Raw genomic sequence first — 19,068 nt, forward strand, 5'->3', positions numbered from 1 at the left:
TCATGTTGCTTCAATTACTGTTTTCAAACGACAACACCGCCCCCTCCGATGGGTTTTATGTAGACCTCGACGTCGATGAGTAACTTGCCACCCAGGTGGTGATTCTGGCCATGGAGGGCCCTATGTAGATAGTCAGGCTTTGACGAGCCTTCTTTCTTTCTAGTGTCTGTACCTAGACTTATTTGCTTCCGCATGTGCTTGTATTCTTGTATGACTTGAGTGTCGGGTCTTGTGACCCCTACCTGTATGAACATGTTATGTATGGCTCTCCGGGGCCTTTAAATAAAGTACTTGAGTTGTAGAGTTTTGTTGTGATGCCATGTTGTATTTACACATATCGAGCATATTGTGTGTATGATTGAAATGCTTGGTATGTGTGGGATCCGACAATATAGTTGTTTATCCTCGGCAGCCTCACTTATGGGGAAATGTAGTCTAGTGCTCCTTGAGCATAGTAGTCCGCTACAGCCCGGTTCACCGGAGTCCTGCTAGCCCAGCACTACTGCTCAGGACACTTGACTGGCCGGCATGTGTTTCACTTCGTTCCTATGTTTTTCCCTTCGGGGAAATGTCATGCGGTGACTTCCAGAGTCCTGCCTAGCCTGCTACAGCCCGGGTTCCCCGGAGTCCTGTTAGCCCAGTGCTACAGCCCAGATTCACACGCTGTTGACCGACATGCTCGATGTGATTCATGTATGCCTGTCCCCATAGGTCTGTGTCGCTTTGGGTTCACGACTAGCCATGTCGGCCCGGGTTCTCTATCATATGGATGCTAGCGACACTATCATATACGTGAGCCAAAAGGCGCAAACGGTCCCGGGCCATGGTAAGGCGACACCCGTGGGGATACCGTGCGTGAGGCCGCAAAGTGATATGAGGTGTTACCGGCTAGATCGATGTGACTTGGAATCGGGGTCCTGACATTTGATTTGTTTTTTATAAAAATACTTAAAGGGTGATACCAACACCACTAGTTTATTTTTAATTACTAAACTTCATTATTTTTATTTTGTTTTAGCTTTTATTTTCTTTCTTGTTAAAGGGTATTACCAATGCCACTAATTCTTTCTTTCTTAGAAAACTTCATTATGTTGAATTTTCTTCTTCTTTAAGGGTAATACCAATGCCACTAATTTATTCCTTCTTAGAAAACTTATTTTTGCAAAAACAAATCCACCATTATATGCTTATTCTTGCATATTATAAAATAGCACAAATTTTGCCACTATTCTTTGTAGTTTCTTATTTTATTCTTTCTTAAAGGGTAATATCAATGCCACTAATTCTTTGTTGCCTAGAAAACTTTTTTGGGGGGGTAGTATTAGTATAGGGGAAAGAAGGCTAGAGAAAGAAGAAGGCTGGGCCTTTGGATCTTGATTGGGTGGTGGAGACGATTTGACAGAATGCCCCAAAAAACTAGGCGCCTATCAAATAATAGCCCCCATAACATTTTTTATGCAATGTGTGTACAATTCATACCACTGTCTAAAAATTGCACTACTATATGCTTATTTTTGCATATTATGAAAAGCTGCACTTTCCATGCGAATTGTGTGCAATTTTCTGTCATTGTTTGTTTTATGTGCTTCTAGGAACTACTATGGGAGCAGGACTTTGTAGAGTACTTGTGTTAATCAGTGTGAGAAAGTCTAAGTCATCTAAGCGTGAAAAAGGGATGGGCCAGTTAGCTTGGAGGCTCCAAGTTGGAGTTGTGGGCGTGCATGGCTTTCACTTGCTCTCGACGTGATAAGTGCAGCTGCATGCAGCCAGCGCAGTTGGCAAAATTTAAGCCGTAGGATGCCATGCAACATGCACATGCATGAGTATGAAGCTCGATAAGTGCACTGTGCACGACTGAAACAAGTTTGGGTCAGGCCACTGACCTAAATTTTATTTTCAGTCAACTGACCGGTAGCTGGTCCCATACGTCAATGCATAAAGCAAGAAAATGTACATGGCTAACTCCTGAAAATGTTAGTATGACCGAGCTAACTTTCATGCATTTTCCTGCATGTCAGCCCTAACTTTCTTTAGCGCCCAAGCACAAATATCACCTTTATTAGTCTTGGAGACTTTACTCAAATCCACCAATGGTATATAGAGTTATTTACCCAAAACCACCGCACTTGGGGCTAGGGTAACAAGTCAGTACTAGATTTGAGCCAGGTTACAAAAAACCATCAACTATGTGCCTAATGACTAACGAAGAGCATTGATTGTCTAATAAGCTCATGAAAACAATGAAACTGACAAGTTGGGCCCACCTGCCAGGCTGACGTGGCGTGCTTGTGTGGACAATATGCTGAGTCGGACGAGGGTCCCACCTGTAAATGACTCAAGTGTTTATCTTTTTTCCATTTTCCTTTTTCTCCTAGGCATTTTCCTCCTGGACATTTCAACAAACAGGTAATGTGCGCTGATTGACATCTGCACACCGCACGTCACCAGCGCCGCTCGCCGCCCTTGCTAGCCGACAGTCACCCGAGACCTGGCCGCGCCCGTGCTCACGGCGCCCGCCGGGAGGCCTTAGTCGCGCTCGTGCTCGCGGCGCCCGCCCATTGGCCTTGGTCGCGCTCGTGCTCGCGCAGCCCGCCGGGAGGCCCTAGCCGCGCTCGTGCTCGCGGCGCTCGCCCATTGGCCTTGGCCGTGCCCATGCTCGCATGCACTATGGTGGAGCGCCATGGTCGCGCCCGTGCTCACGGTGACCGCCAGAGGCCTTGGTCAGTGGTGCACCGTGGTGGAGCGTGCTAGTCATGCCCGTGCTCGCGGCGCGGCCCTTGCCGCGTGTGCCGTCGTGGAGCGCCAAGGCCACGGCCACACTTGCGGCGGTGCCCATGGTGGCTTCCCAGACCAAAGCGCGCCGACGACCTTTGGCCCCGAAGAGGTGCTTGGCATCGAGACACCTCCTAGCACGCGCGGCCACGCCTTTGACTCTGACAACGGTGAAGCCCTCCGTGTGGCGGCGCGGCCCTAGACGGCTAGCCACAGCGGCTCGGGAGTGGTCTGGGTGGCGGGGCGGACAAGAGCTGGAGGTGCGGCTGGGGTTGGATCCTGCCCGGGGTAGTGGCTTGTGACCGCGGGTTGTAGGTGGCTGGGACGGCGAATTAGGTGGCTAGGGCGGCGGGGAGGCTCTCTGGTGGTGGGGTGGCTCGCCGGGGTAAGGCTCCGGCGGCGGCGATGGATATGGCTAGGTTGGTGAGGAAGAAGGTGCTTGGGGAGAGAGAGAGAGAGAGAGAGAGAGAGAGGCCGACAGGTGGGCCTTAGGCATGCCACATCGTTCTGACAGGTGGGTCCCATTTGTCGGTTTCGCTGTTTTCGCGACCAAATCAGCCCGTCAGTGCTCCGCGTTACGTATTAGGCTCGGAACTGGTGGTTTTTTGTGACTTGGCTCAAATCTGGTACTGACTTGTTACCCTAGCCCCAAGTGTGATGGTTTTGGATAAATAACTCCGGTATATACATACATGAAAATTTTGCATTAACTAGTTTGCCGTGTAATTCAGATGAAATTTTCAGCCGGGCCTATATAAGGTAAAAAAGAGGACATGAGATCAAGAAACCTAGCCTCTTTTTCTTTTGGAGAAATCACCCGAGCTTTATTAATAGTTATAGCAGAGTTTACCTAGCTCGGGGCCTGGGTCGAAAGGCCTTACACATGGCGACCTGGTACTTGGTCTAGAGAATTTTTAGCAATATTGTGAGCATCGAAGTTTGCTTCTTGGCCCTCAAGCTTTATTCTTCATGTGCCTATAATCTTCTCAATCAACATGGCATTTTCTCCATGGGCCATCCTCGCCTCTTGAGCCGTGCGCTATGCATCAGGGGAGCAGGGTATCAAGAAGCTTCCATAACCTTCCCAAGGCCGATGGAGAAAAAGAAGCATTAGGCTGGCCCAATAGTTTCTAGGGTTGCACATTTGGTTCACCCTCTTCCATCCAATTTTTTTTTATTTTGTCCACACTCGACACACATTACGCCCACGGAATAGGGAAACGCTATACCACCAGGCACCGCCATGTATGTAGTTGTGTCGAGGAGAGACCTGTGGCAAAGTATCGTCGGAACACATGAGACATTACCATTCTATTATAAGTACTTCCTTTTTTTGCAAAAATGTCTTATATTAAATAAAAATTCATCAGATGTACAAAACATCTCATACATAATAAAATTATATTGAACTCCCTGGACCACTATGCAACCACTACCATCGTCAGAAAAAGCCACAGATGCGTCGTTGTCGCTGCTCCATACTGAAGTTGACATGACCTTGTCGATGACAACCGAGAACTCTTCCAGTACATGCCCCTAAGGGTCGGTGCATGCCCTGGATCTGCAGTCGTCGACGTTGAACCCTTGAATCAATCTGTAGCACTTGACAACAGATCTTGTCGCTACACATGTACGGCGAGAAATCCTAACCTAGCCGCCCCAAAAAGATGGCAGTTATCCACGCCGAACCTTCGTCGACTCCATCCTAAGGGGTGAATTCGAGGAGGATAGAAACCCAAAAGCCCAACTTGAAGATGAAGCGCCGCCATCCGTCCGAGCGCTGCTCCTGCAAGGACTAAAAACCCTAACCTAAACCATAGCCGAGGTGTCGAGCTTCCACTCCTAGCCAACGGTGTGGCGGATCCATGGCTTCTCAAGCATCTCACAACGACGACAGTTATCGGAGCAGATACTCTCACTGAAACTACATGTCCATACCGAAATTATCCATCTGTCCTCACTATGCACCACCCCTATGCTTCTCTAGAAAATATATCTTCACACTAATGCCGTGTGTATCAAAAATCCATAAATATTACCCTTTTATGGAGGAAATCCGGTACTCCTTGTAGGTTTATAATGCAATGAATGTGATTACCTTGAGACAGGACCTAGCCCAATGCACTTTTGGTTGAATACGCAAAAGCATTGTGTATCATTGCATTAATACAAAGATTAAAATGTACATTCTCTATAAATTAATATAGGGTTAATTATCCTTTTGCCCTCGGTGGTATCCATGTGCTCAGATTTGCCCTCAGATGCGAATTGTACTCAGTTTTGCCCCTAGTCCGAGCACAACAACTATGACGAGGCCAAATGGCCATATTTGAGTCCATTCCGTCCGCCGGCGTTAGTGGTTGTGGGTCTGGAGCTTACACGTGGGACCGTGTGGACGTGGTTCCGGAGCTGACATGTAGGCCCGTGCAACTAAATCCCCAAATCATTCTAGCTCACACCCATCCGCCCAGCCGGCTGTCCTGCGCCGCCGCCGCCACCTGCGCTGCGGCCAGCACCTGCCCCGCCACCAGCTGCACGGCCTGCTCCGCCGCTACCGCACTGCGCCTATGCTCCACGGCTACCTGTGACGCCCACCACCTTCCTGTGACGCCACGGGTGGGGCGCCCACCACCTGCTCGATCTGCGGCGCGGCCTCCTTCCGTGCGCCCGGCCGGAGCGCTCAAAGGTGGGGGGCTGCTGGAGCTATTTGAACTAGGAGGAAGAACCCTAGGGAGAAATGGTGAGCAGCGGCGACCCCGGAGTATTTGGCGAGGCAGGAATCGGGCCGGAGATCTGCCGCGTCCACGACTAGGTTCCCGAGGGGTAAGTCTCGCCTCTTGTTTAGATTGAGCTTAGTTGTGCATTTGAACACTCGATTCGAGTACGTTTGCCCAATTAGTGTGCTGATTGCGTGTCTGTTTTTCGCCGGTTAGGATGGAGTTGCGGTTTGCTTTCATGGTGCACATTAAAAGGGACCGGTACATGTTCGATGCAAAGGATAAGAAGAAATACCAAGGAGGTTTTGATTATCGGTTGCCAATGGCTAGTAATTGGAGTTTCAGAAAATTTGGGGAGGTAATTTGTAGCCAATATCCTTGGGGTTTGCTTGATGAAGTGGTATACAAATACTATGATGGGGAAAAGAATTGGGTGACAGTTAGTAATGATGAAGAGCTAGCTACCATGTTTGTTAGGCATAAAGAGAAAGATAATTTTCATGTGAGGCCGCAAGTTGATGTGCTTGAGCAGGCATTTGGACCTAGGATGGCGGGTGCAACATCTCGGGGAGAACCAAGTCATCGTAATGGCATCTCTAGCCAGAACAATTCAGTTGGTGCACGGCGACGTGGTGGCTCGACAAGTGTGGGCAACAGTAGTAGGGTCCCCCTTGAAGTGGAGCCTGATGGCTACAATTCTGGGGTTGATGAAGAGAAGCTATATTCTGATGTTATTCGGAATTTACGACGGGCACCTCGGACTGAAAACCAAGATGAGGCTCACAATGCAGTCCATGTGGATGATGACGCGATGGGTGAGGACGAAGACCTTGCAGTTGTTGAATGGGACCCTTTGAACCCTCATATGGAAGAAGGTATAGTTTTTGCATCCACGAATGAGTGTAGAAATGCACTTGTGACATACTGCATCAAGGTAGAACGTACTTTCAAAGTTGACAAGAGCGATCAAGTACGTTATAGAGTGCACTGTCCGACTGAGGGTTGTCCATGGAGGCTGCTCGCATCTAAAATGTGGAATAGCACTAATGTTCAGGTCAAAGTGAACCCTTTTAAGCACACATGCTAGGAATCAACCCTTAGGAAGGATACAATCAGTAGAGCCAAGTCAAGATGGGTGGCAGAAGAAGTAAAGAAGTGGGTGAAAGAAAACCAGCAAGTGGGTCCAAAGGAATTGCAGAATAACATCAAAGATAAGTTCAAGATAGATTTACCATACATGAGGTTGTTCAATGGTAAAAAACATGCTATGGATTCTGTTTATGGTAACTGGCAGGAAAGTTTTCAATTGTTGTATTCATTCAAAGGTGAAGTGGAGAGGACAAGCCCAGGTAGTATTGTAGATATTGATCACCACACCGTGGAGTACACATTCAGGGGAGTGACAAAGACCAAGGAATGCTTTAGGAGGGTTTTTGTCTGCTTTGAGGCTTGTCGCCAGGGTTTTTTGGCAGGCTGCAGGCCTTATTTGGCTATTGATGCCACTTTTCTCACAGGGAGGTTTAAAGGACAGTTAGTAGCATCTTGTGCAGTTGATGCACACAGTTTTGTATTTCCAATTGCCTATGGTGTGCTGGAGACAGAGTCTGAGGAGAGCTGGACTTGGTTTTTGTATAATCTGCGCCGGGCTATTGCACATCCCAATGGGTTGGTCATTCATACAGATGCCTGTAAAGGTTCAGAAGTGGCCGTGGACAATGTGTTCCCTGGAGTAGAGCATAGGGAATGCATGCGTCACCTTGCTGCAAATTTCATGAAGAAATTAAAAGGAAATGTGTATACCGACAATTTATGGCCAGCATCTTTGACTTGCAGTGTGAAGAAGCACAACTACCACTTGAGGCAGTTATACATGAATCCCAAAGTGAAAGAATACTTGGAAACACACCACTCCAAGTTATGGGCCAGAAGCCAATTCAGTGAAGTGGGCAAAGTTCACTATGTGCACAATAATCTAGCAGAGTCTTTCAACTCAACGATCCGGAAACTAAAGGGTCATTATGTGATGGATTTGCTTGACAGGATAAGGATAAAATACATGCAAAAATTTTATTATCGTGCAGGAATAGCCGAGGCAAAATTCATGGGCCACATTATCATCCCTGCCGTGATGAATGAACTAAAGCAGAAGACAACAGGCTTGGAAATGAACATGACTCTTTGCTCGGGTACCACAGCAGAGATATCATATTTGGATAAAGAGAAGAGGGAATGGAGATATCCAGTGGATTTAGAAGCTAGTACTTGCAGTTGTAGGCGATGGCAGATAACTGGGTTGCCATGCATTCATGCCTTGTTTTTCATCACTTCTCTCGCAGGTCCAGCAGGAAACATACAGCAGTATGTGCATGATTACTACTCTGTTGCAAGGTTCAAAGCCACATATGCTTATGCCTTGCCTGCTATGGAGGGAAAACAACAATGGGACATGGTGGACCCTGGATTCAAGCTTTGCGCTCCAGTTCTGAAGAGAGCAGCAGGTAGACCAAGGAAGAGTCGAATCAGACCTCGCAGCGAAGGAGCTGGACTTGGTGCGAGGAAGCGTAAGTGCACAAGGTGTGGTGGGTCTGGTCATTTTGGTAAGTATTGTAATTACACAGTAGATCCAGCGTTCGGAGGGAGTTTCGATGAAAGCTTCGATGAAAATGTTGGTCAGCAGCCGGTTGCCTCAACAGATGATGAAAATAATGGTCAACAACCGGTTTCATCAGATGAGGATTTTGACGAGGTTCCAAATGATGATGGTCAACAGCCGCATGATTTTGACGATGATCCAAAATATCCTCCAAATAATGATTCAAGTGAGGCTCCAAATGGTGATTCACGTGAGGCTCCAAATGATGATCATGGTGATCCAAGTGAGGCTCCAAATGATGATTCAAATGAGGCTCCAAATGGTGACCAACCTTTTGTTGTTGTGAATTTTTCTAGGTATGTAAATCTTGCAAGGGTCAAATTTAGGACAGTATAACCGAACCTAAAGCGAGCCCTCTCGGCGTTTTGCATTTCTGATCGTCCGTTTTACCGATTTGGATGTTTTTGGCCGTCAGATCTGATGTATACAGCCACCTCCAGCGCATCTTTCAATTGTTGGCCCAGCTGTCCTAATGGGGTGCTACTCCAGAGGCCGAAACCGTGGGCCCTGGTATATTGGGCCTGTTTTCTCGGCCCGTTTATGTAATGAAGGTCCAGAATAGCGATCTCTTCGCTGGATACAGAGGATGCGGCGGCCGCGTCGATCGAGCGGAGGGGAGGCGCGCGAGGGATTCAGTCGACGGCAGGCGCGCGAGGGGATCCACCGCAAGCATACCCACCCTTCTGGACCGAGCGAGGAAACACATCCCAGTGGGCGTGATCCAGTTCTTGTGTCGCGGGTCCACACGACGCGACGGTGATGCCACGGGACGGGGGCCGAGGCGTCGGTTGCAATTAGAATCCACCCGCCGGTGATTTAGGACGCAATCCATCGCAGTTGATGTGGCATTAATCGCAATTCATGTGCGCTACTGGCCGTCAACCGATTATTGCAGGTCGCTTACGATTCTGATTCAGTTTCTTCCTTTATTCGATTGATCTTCTTTCTTTAGTCGATGCGCATCTATATAATCTCCACCATGCTACTCCTCCTTCCCCTCCCTACCTGGCAATGTCACCTCTGCTAACCATGTTTCTCACCAGGTTGCCGCTGCAAAGTTATCACCTCTCCTTCCTCACATCTTCCATCCAGTTGCTACTACTACTGAGCTATATCCCTTCTGATTGATACTGCAGGTGTTCTCCCATCTCGGTTGAGGTATTGGAACTGCCGAACTGGTTCTTGTGGTTAGTTAGGTTGCCCCCCAGGTTAGTATAAATGTACTCACATATCTCATCTTATTATCCATGTATGGGTGCCCACGATTTTCCAGAGTCTCAAACACTGCTACTATTGACTATTGTTGAGAATAAGCTCTAAACAAGATATACGATTTACTGATTCACACTAATTACATGTGGCTGTAGGACTTACAGCACCTCTTCTTCCTTACATCAAGACACGTTGTTTCTTGGATGAAGCCGGTAGGAATAGCATAGGGCTGTAATTGAAAGTCACTTCAACAGTTAACATATTTGTATTGCTGAAACAAATCAGTATTAGTTGAATTTGGTCCATCCAATACTCCGTTACTGGAATTGGATCTGAAAATATAAGTTTAGCTCTAACAATTGGTTCATGTAAATTCATGGAGGATGGTGCATGAGATGTTGATGTGGATGTGATGTAGGGTTATGGCAGGATGTGATCTAAGCGCTTGTTTTGATATTACTGGCCACTGGATGGCACCGTTTCTGTATATTATATGGTCTGTTAATTTGTTGTTGGTGTGTAATCATGAGTATCTCCGTGGTGGAAATAAGTTACTGCTATATAATTTTGGTGTTCCATATAGCTACCGATCACAAATATTGATCAAATACTATAGGCTCAGTGCAAGCTTTAAGAGTCTGCGATGACATGCCATGTTCATAAATTAAACTGCCTTAATTGTATCCTCAAGTTTTTCTTCTCATCCCCATTTTTATGTTAGCTGGTGAATATTTATACCATACCTTGTTGCACTGAAACTTAAACCTGTATTTTCTACAGCAAAGGTTTAGAAATTGATTGAACCAAACAATCATTAGAATTTACTATGCATTTGAGATCCTCCCTAAAAAATGCAAGATTGATTCGCCGTTATGAATGACTATTCATGGTGTGTATTAATTCACTTCTATTTTTCTCATGTTCAGATATATTGAGAGCCATATTTTTCATTCTGCGTAGTCCTAAATTATTTCTTGACTTATCTTTCAGTATATATTTGCTTTTGCATATTGCTAGATTATAAAGGTCATATTCCTTTAAATATTTTTGACAGTTATTATCATTCTATTGTAAAAATAGATAGGTACGCGCCCTAATGGTAAGCTACAGGTCTCCCCAGGCACACAACAATCACGAATCTGACAGTAACGTACATTCCGCTTTGGTTGAAAATCCCAGTGCAAAAACTGACCATAAAATTCTCACCATATTATGCACAGCCATACTAGCCTATGCATGTGCAATTGTGCTCTCTAGCCGTAGAACTACCAACTGAGGAGACAGTGTAGTGTACAACAGTACTTGCCACTACATAATGTATACTGGTTCGTATGATCACTAGCACTGGCATTATTCATCAGGGGATTCCCTTCATTCTGGACATTTCTTTTATCTATCAGTAGGTGTTGTTGCTTCACTTGCAGCGGCGGAAGATGCATTCGACAAGAAAAGGCTAGGTGCATTAGGCTCACCTAATTCTTCTTTGTTGCCGCATGGCGACCTTTCACGTAGAGGCGTGTGAAGACTTACTTAATGCACCATGTATACAATCTATAATTACAATTTATGTTCCATGTTAGGTATTTATATTTTATGCTTATTATTCATCTTAACAATACTCATTAGTTATATTACCTACATATGGTGTTGTTTATGTTGGCATACAAGGCAATTTGTATATGTCAACCTTGCTTTTACGACCATGTATATGCAAGTTTTTCCCCAGTACTTACTAATCTAAGGTTATGGTTTCTGTAATCTTAATATGTTTCGTATGACCATGTATTTATAAAAAAAAATCTATTATTTTATTGTACAAATAGATGGGCGCGGCAACGCGCGCCATCAACGATCTAGTACTACTGTACATCTATCACTTGACATGATCTTATTACCGTTTATGTTTTGCACAGCTCTATGATAGGTTTGAAGAAGACGTGCAAGGTACCGACAACCAAGAGAAGAAGAGAAGAAGCAATGAGCACAAGGTGCACGAGGAGCAAAGTGATGGCAAGAAGCTCAAGGAACAGACAGAAGCCCCAACGCTATCTACGAATAATTATGAAACATTATGAATAAAGGATGATGTTGTATTATGAAACATTTATCACTTGACATGTTGTATTTCTGTTGGATGATGTTGGACCTATGTTAGAAGTATGTTTGACATGATATTTAAATATCGGTCGGATGATGTTTGAATGAGCACATGGTTTTTCCTTTTTTTGATTTTTTTGAATTTTGTTTTCCTCATTTAAATTCTGGTCAAACCTAACTTTGACCAAGATTTAAACGAGTCTAAAATATCAAAATGAAAAACTAAGCCTGGATTCTTCTTAGTCAATCCAAAATGAAGTTGTGGTGAGGTTTTTGAAATTTTCATGAAAAATGTGCTAAAAAGAGGGGTCCGAAGGTAGGGTAAACGGCCTCATTTCTAAGCAAGGTTTTTTTCGACTTTGTCTAAATCAGCCAAATAACTTTCCTACACATACATTCTATATGTACAGACTATGTGCGCTGGTTTTCCATTTTTTGATTTTTTTTTTAAATTTGTTTTGCTCATTTGAATTCTGGTCGAACTTAACTTTGACCAAGACTTAAACAAGTGTAAAACATCAAAATGAAAAACTAAGCCTGGATCCTTAGTCACTCCAAAATGAAGTTGTGGTGAGTTTTTTGAAATTTTTATGTTCATTTCCCCAAAACACTTCTCTTCACTTCATACAAGAGAGTTTGAGATACTTGAGATATCACACAATACACATGAACTTATCATTTAAATGTATGTAAAGTTTGTTTATCAACTTAAATCATTAATATATGACATAAAAAGACTATGTGCACAGGTTTTTTATTTTTCTGATTTTTATTTAATTTATTATGCTCATTTAAAATCTGGTCAAACATAGCTTTGACTGCTCGAAACCCCTCCCAAACCCCGCTAACCCTAGCGATGAACAAGGACCGTTCATCTAACCCTAGGGCGATCAAGGGCCGTCGATCTAACCCTTCTAGAAGGAATCTACGGGGAGGAGGGGGGCGATCCGCTAGATGCAATCTGATTGGCTGGGAGATTATTTTTTTAACAAATACTGGGCGCGCTGGATGGACCGTTGGGCCGTCTCGTTGTCTAGGCTTGAGACCGCAGTAAATAGCCCGTCTCAGCCTTTCCAGGCCTTGCATGCATGAAGGCGGCGACGTGGGTTTGCATGCGCGGGAGGCGGCGACGTGCATGCATGCGAGCGAGGCGAGCGAGGCGCGCTAGGCGAGCTAGGCTAGCGAGGCGAGCTAGGTGGTTCAGGGCAGTGGTTCAGGGCAGCGATTCACATGCACTGCCCTGTCAAAGAGCTATGCAGTGATTCAGATGCACGCACGCGCCCCATGCATCATTTTTGTGCAAAAATTTAAGTGTGCAAAACGTAATGGATACACACGCGTCCAGATACACACACGCGCCCGGATTCACACACGCGCCGTTCTCATCCTTTCTCTCTTTCTCTCCCACCCACAGGCCTATAAATGGGGTGCCCTCTCTTCCTCTCCCACCCACAAGCCAGATCCGATGCTCTCCACCTTCAAACACCCAAGCGACCGAGCCCTCCCCAAGCGAGACCAAGTTAAGATGCAGTTCAACGGGTCGACCTTCAACCATCCGCCTGTCGTGCCGGAGCTGCGCTACCCATCGGGCGTGCTCGTGGAGAGGGAGCTCCGTGTGTGGGCTATTTCAAGGTGGAGGCACTACTAGGAAAAGGGCTATAAATGGAAATGACACTAATGGCGCACCAGACATGTGGTGCGCCATTACTATATACTAATGGCGCACCAGGCACACGGTGCGCCACTAGTAACAAAATGTTTTTTTTCATTTTTTCAAACATACTAATGGCGCATCCGGGCAGAGTGCGCCATTAGTAGTTAGAACTACTAATGGCGCACCAGCCATAGAGTGCGCCAGTACTGTATTTTTTTTTACTTTTTTGCAAAACTACTAATGGCACACCGTTGCATAGTGCGCCATTACTAGTTTAAACTAGTAATGGCGCACTGTGCCACGGTGCGCCATTAGTATAAAAATTATTTTTTTTACTTTTTTGCAGAACTACTAATGGCGCATGTCTGTGTGATGCGCCATTAGTATGTTGGGTTACTAATGGCGCATGTGTCTGTGGTGCACCATTAGCACCCCCCGCCCCCTCCTTCCGCTCCGACAACCCCCGCGCCCCGCCTCGCCGTCTCGGTCCTCGCCGCCGACGACCTGCCGTCACCACTGCCAGCCCGACGCCGCGGCGCACCTAGCCGTCCGAAGCCTCCGCTGCCTCGCAGCCGGCACAGGAGCCCAGCAGCGCCTCCCTCCGTCGAGCAGCCGCTCCCACCCGCAGCGCCTCCCGAAGCTACGTCGGCGACCAATCCATAGGCAGGTAGCCACCACTCCTACGTCCCCCCTTCTTCCTCCTCCCTCTTCCCTCACCTCCTCCCTCCTTCCTCTTGCATCCTCTGTCTGTTCATTTTCCCCCTGATTTTTGCATTGGATGAGTACGTGCGCTAGATTAGGTATTGTGAGAATATAACGATGGCCATTTCCTGATGAATACTTGTTGCACGATTTTTTCCGGTGCATGTTAAAGTTTACTTGTGAAAGGATTTTGCATGATAGGTGTTTGTGATAATGCTTCAGATAGGCACTTTTTGAATTCATGAGGACACTCGATCTCGATCCCCCTCCATCTCGATCTCGATTCACCCTCCATCTCGATCTCGATCCCCCTCCATCTTGATTGCTATCCCCCTCCATCTCGATCTCGATCCCACCCGCACCCTCCCCTGCTAGCTCCACCGCAGCCGCCGACCCACCGCACCCTCCCCCGCTCCACCGCCGCCGACGAGCACCCCCCGCACCCTCCCCCGCTCCATCGCCGCCGCCGATGATATTTTCAAATAACAAATTTGATGATATTTTTTAAAAAATTATTTCTATTTTTATAAAAAAAATATTACTGTTTCATATTCATATTCATTTTTTAAATAATAATAAAAAAGTGTAGACTACAATTGTTGTTAAACAACAATTATTACTGTTTTTATAAAAAATATATTACTGTTTCATATTCATATTCATTTTTTAAAAAGTAAAAAAAGAAATTCATACTTATGGTGCACGGGTGGCTGGTGCGCCATTGCTATCTAAAAAAGAGTATACTTATGGCGCACTGTCCCGCTGGTGCGCCATTGCTATGAAAAAAACATTCTAATGGCGCACCGCCTGGGGGTGCGCCATTAGTAATCTTCCCCATCCATACACTTCGTCCCTCCCTCGTCCCTCCCTCTCGCCAGACACTTCCCTCCCTCCACCGCGCGGCTCCCTCCCTCGTCCCTCCCTCCACCGCGCCGCCATCGCCGCTGCCCCGACCCATTGCGCCACAGCCTCCCACGCGCCCCCGCCCCCCCCCCCCCCCTTCCTCCCCCTCGAGCGCCGCCTCCACCCCCCCGAGCGCCGCCTCCCTCGAAACCCTAGAAGCCCGCGGCCTTCCCGCCGTCTATCCCCGCCTCCCCCAAGCTCGCCGTCTCCGCCCTCCGTCGTCTCCGCTCCGGCCACCACCAAATCTCTCTCGTCGGAGCTGCCCCTCGACGGCGGCTAGCCTCATCGGACGCGCTCCTCGACGGTGGCGCGAGCCTCCCCGCGCGGCCTGGTTAGTCTCTCTCCCTCCCTCCCTCTCTCCCCCGCTCATGCCCATGCCCCCACGGGGCGGCGACCTAGGGTTAGGTGCGGCCGCCGTTCCCGCATGCTCGCATGCTCCCGTGCTCCACTGAATTTGGGTTGTTCTATTTGTCATGCAGTTCATATCTCCCCCGGATTGCTGCCGAAGGGCCTGCACTCGCTGGATCTGTCGCGGAACAAGATCGCCAACGTCGAGGGGCTTCGGGAACTGACGAAGCTTCGCGTGCTCAAGCTCAGCTACAACCGAATTTCGTGCATCGGCCACGGTAAGTCGCAGACTTGGGGTTCTTGCATTGCACTGCACATCTTCTGTAAATTCCTTAGTACTAGATTTCTTTCTGGTCCATGTACACCTGCATCCTATCCAAGACAGACATGTAACATTCCATAGGATGTATGGATCATATCTTGAATGATATGGCAGTGGCCACATTTGTTGGTGGCTGGGACCGGCCACATTCAGTAATTATTTTTTTCCTACAAAAGTTCAATGTCTATGCATCACATGTTATAGTCCGAGGAAAAGTTCACTGAAATTGTTGTAGTTTAAAAAACAGTTAACTAAAACTGTTGTAGTCTGAAACTGTCAGGAGTTGGTAATTATCGGACTAAGTAAGTTACTTGTTAATACAAGTCTACAAGACTTTGTTTCCAGCGATGGTCATAAGCTTTCGTGTTGACGTCAGTGCGGTCTTTGTGATTCGTCACAGGGTTCTATCTTATGTTAATTCACCTCTGTGATCTGGGGGTCTTGATATATAGCAATGAAGATGGCAATTTAGCATCATGCTTGCTAATACTTGTCACTGCCCTTCTGCAGATCCATTATTAGTTAGTACTGTTATAGAGTATCCGAGGGTGCTAGCCTTTAACTGTACAGATTTTTATGGTGAGAAGATAACTTTTTCAACTAGTTTGTTTACTCTATTTTTGGGACAAAGGCAGACAGGCGCTCTACTGTTTTCATTAAGAGAAAGGGTAGCAGGCTCAATATTTGTAGAAAATTCTTTCTCTTGCTGCTTTTTGGGTTTCAGAGTCTTGTGGACACATATCAACAGGATTCGTTTTAAGTTTGATTCAAGACATAAATGACATTATTGTTTAGCTCACAGTATCTAAAGTGTTAGGAATTCTGTGTTGTTTCTAAAAGCTCTACAATATCCAGATTTTATGATATTTGTACATCCACAAGACTTAGCCTGAAATCTGTGTTGTTTCTGAATATTCATAGTGAATAGTTTCAGTATTGCTTTTTTTAAACATGTCAGTATTGCTTTGCATAATGCATAATGTTTTGTTCAAGCTTATGTACAGCAGTACAGTCCATATGAGGTTGTTTATTCAGTTTGTTGTGCTCTAGTGATTGGTTGCAAAAAATTGCCCCTGTTCATTCAGTTTTGCTTGCATGATGGAAGGGGGGAAATGCTAAAAAAAGTGTCCTCCAATACCCCGGCCCATGCATCAAATCCTTTTGGATGTTTTGGATGTTTTGTCTCCGCCCATTGTGTCGTGATGAATTTGCAGGTACCTCGAGAGGCCCTTGAGTTTGCCGGAATGTCGATTAACTTCCGTTCCGGCAAATTCGGGTACTCCATATGTCCTATTTTCAGCAAAGGTCATGCTGAAATTTTCCGTGAATTTTAGCATGACTTTGCTAAAAATAGGACATATGGGGTACTTGCGACTAATGCGTGGGCCGGGGTATCTTAGTACTTAGTTAAGTAGGATCAACTGCCCCGCCATTCTTGTTGCATTAAACCATAGGTGGCAATAGAGCCAAGTGATTAGGCCCAACTTAGAATTCTCCTTAGCATCGATAAACCCTAGATGATAAACCCAACATAGGTGGCAATAGAGCCAAGTGATTAGGCCCAACCTAGGGTGCCTCGGCATCGATAAACCCTAAATGATGAAAACTTAACTTGGCTTCTATAGGGTGTCTCGGTGTCGATGAGAACCTAAATGATGTACGCTTAGGCTTTTAGGGTGCCTCGGCGTCGACAAACCCTAAATGATAAAAGCTTAGCTTTTAGGATGCCTCGGTGTCGACAAACCCTAAATGATGAGACCATGATCTTGTTTCTTGACAATAACCAACTTTTTGACCAAACTTTTTTCCTATTTAGAGCGAAACATGGCCCACAACGATGAGGCCGGCGGTTCGGGCGGCAAGCAATTCTGGGACCTGTCCCAGGAGTTGGAGGAAGAACCTCACCGCTATGAGGACGCCGCGGAAGACACCGATCCTGACTACACAACCCCTAGTGGCGTCGGGGATGACACCACTGATGATGGCGCCGCGGATGCCACCACTGATGATGGCGGCGCACGCACAGATGGCAGCCAACTGAAGAGGCAATGGAAGGACCGACGCCCGAACGTGCTCAGCACCGTCAGGGAGGAATTTACTGAAGTGAACTCCGACGGGCATCCGACGGCGCCCAAACACGTAGTCAAGGGGTACTCGATTCAGCTCGGGTGCATTCTCCGGAGCACTGCCTCGATCAACACCGAGAACCTAAGGCATAAGGACCGAGGGAATTTGCGCAGCCTCCTCTTCACGAAGCTGCACGAACGATACAAGTTCCCCGCTGAGTTCGCAAACACACGCCTCTCGGGTAATAAAGTGAACGGTGCCGCCCTCACGACGATGAGCACGGCCCTGTCTACTTGGAAAAGCACGGCGAAGGCAATGATTGACAAAGATGATAGTTATGAGAAGATCAAGGCGAAATATCCTTTGATGAGCGAAGATGACTACAAGGAGTTCAAGATCAAGTGCGAGAGCCCCGCAACCTCCGAATCAAGTCAGTGGGGGAAAGAAATGCGGCAGTTGAACATAGGGGTCCACCAACTCGGTCCCGGCGGTTACAGAGTGGCGGAGCCTGTATGGGACAAGGAGGGCGCGGAGCGTGCCGAGCAAGGCCTACCGCCCCGCTTCGAGAAATACAGTGACAAGCAGACCAGGAACTTTCTCAGGGCCCGGTACAAGGAGGACCCGGTAACAAAGGAGCTTACCATGGATCCGAAGACCAAGGTGCTTGAGCTTGTTCTGGTAAGGAATACACCCCCGCGTAATTAGCTCCATATGGTTGCATTCTAATTAATCCCCAATATTTCCAAATGGTTCATGTTCCTTCCGCAGGACAAAGAAAGCAGTAGCGCGGGGTCGTCTCAGAGCTCCCCTTTCGACACCCCTTTGAATAGGGCGTTGAACGTAATGAAAAACAGGGATAAGCTCAATAAGCCGACGTCAGCTGGTCGTGTGGCCGGAAAAGGCTTGTCCACAAAATGGTCGTCATACTATGGCGCTGGTGGGCGAAAGGAGAAAAAGACCAGCTCGGAAAGCCAGTCGCGCGAGGTTGAAGCACTCAGGGCGCAAGTGGCGCGGATTCCGGAGATGGTCCAAGAGCAAGTGCAACAACAACTGGGATCGACGCTCACCGGCATTATGCCTACCTTGATTCATGGGATAACGACGTGGATTGCGGGTGGCCAACAGGGGCCGCCCCCGATTCCCAGCTTCACGGCCAGCAACTCGCACAACGCGTAGGCGGCACCATTGGTGTCTCCGGTGGCGGCGGTATTGGTGTCTCCAGCGGCGGTGCCATTGGTGTCTCCGGCGGCGGCGGTATTGGTGTCTCCGACGCCGGCATTGGAGCTTAATGCACCCGGGTGTACGCCGGCCGGCACCTCGCCAGCAAGCGGCCCCTCCGTCAGTTGCACGCCCGCCGTTGGCGGTGCCTCGACATTAGCCGAGCTCGACGGCATCACGGTAACTAAGCCTCTCGGTCGAGGACTTCATCTCCTTGCCTTTGACTAGGCATCCCTGACGCCCTACATGTTTTCGCAGGGCGCCGCCGACGTTCCTTGCACTCTCCTGCACTTCGTGGGCGGCGAGTTGGTCGATGTCGCCAAGGGCAGAATCGTTCAACCGGGCAACCCCGTGTTCCACGGTAATCCGATGCCACCCACAATGTATAGGGTTGAAGTGGTTC

This window comes from Triticum urartu, chromosome 2, assembly GCF_003073215.2.
Source record: "Triticum urartu cultivar G1812 chromosome 2, Tu2.1, whole genome shotgun sequence".
NCBI lineage: Eukaryota > Viridiplantae > Streptophyta > Magnoliopsida > Poales > Poaceae > Triticum > Triticum urartu.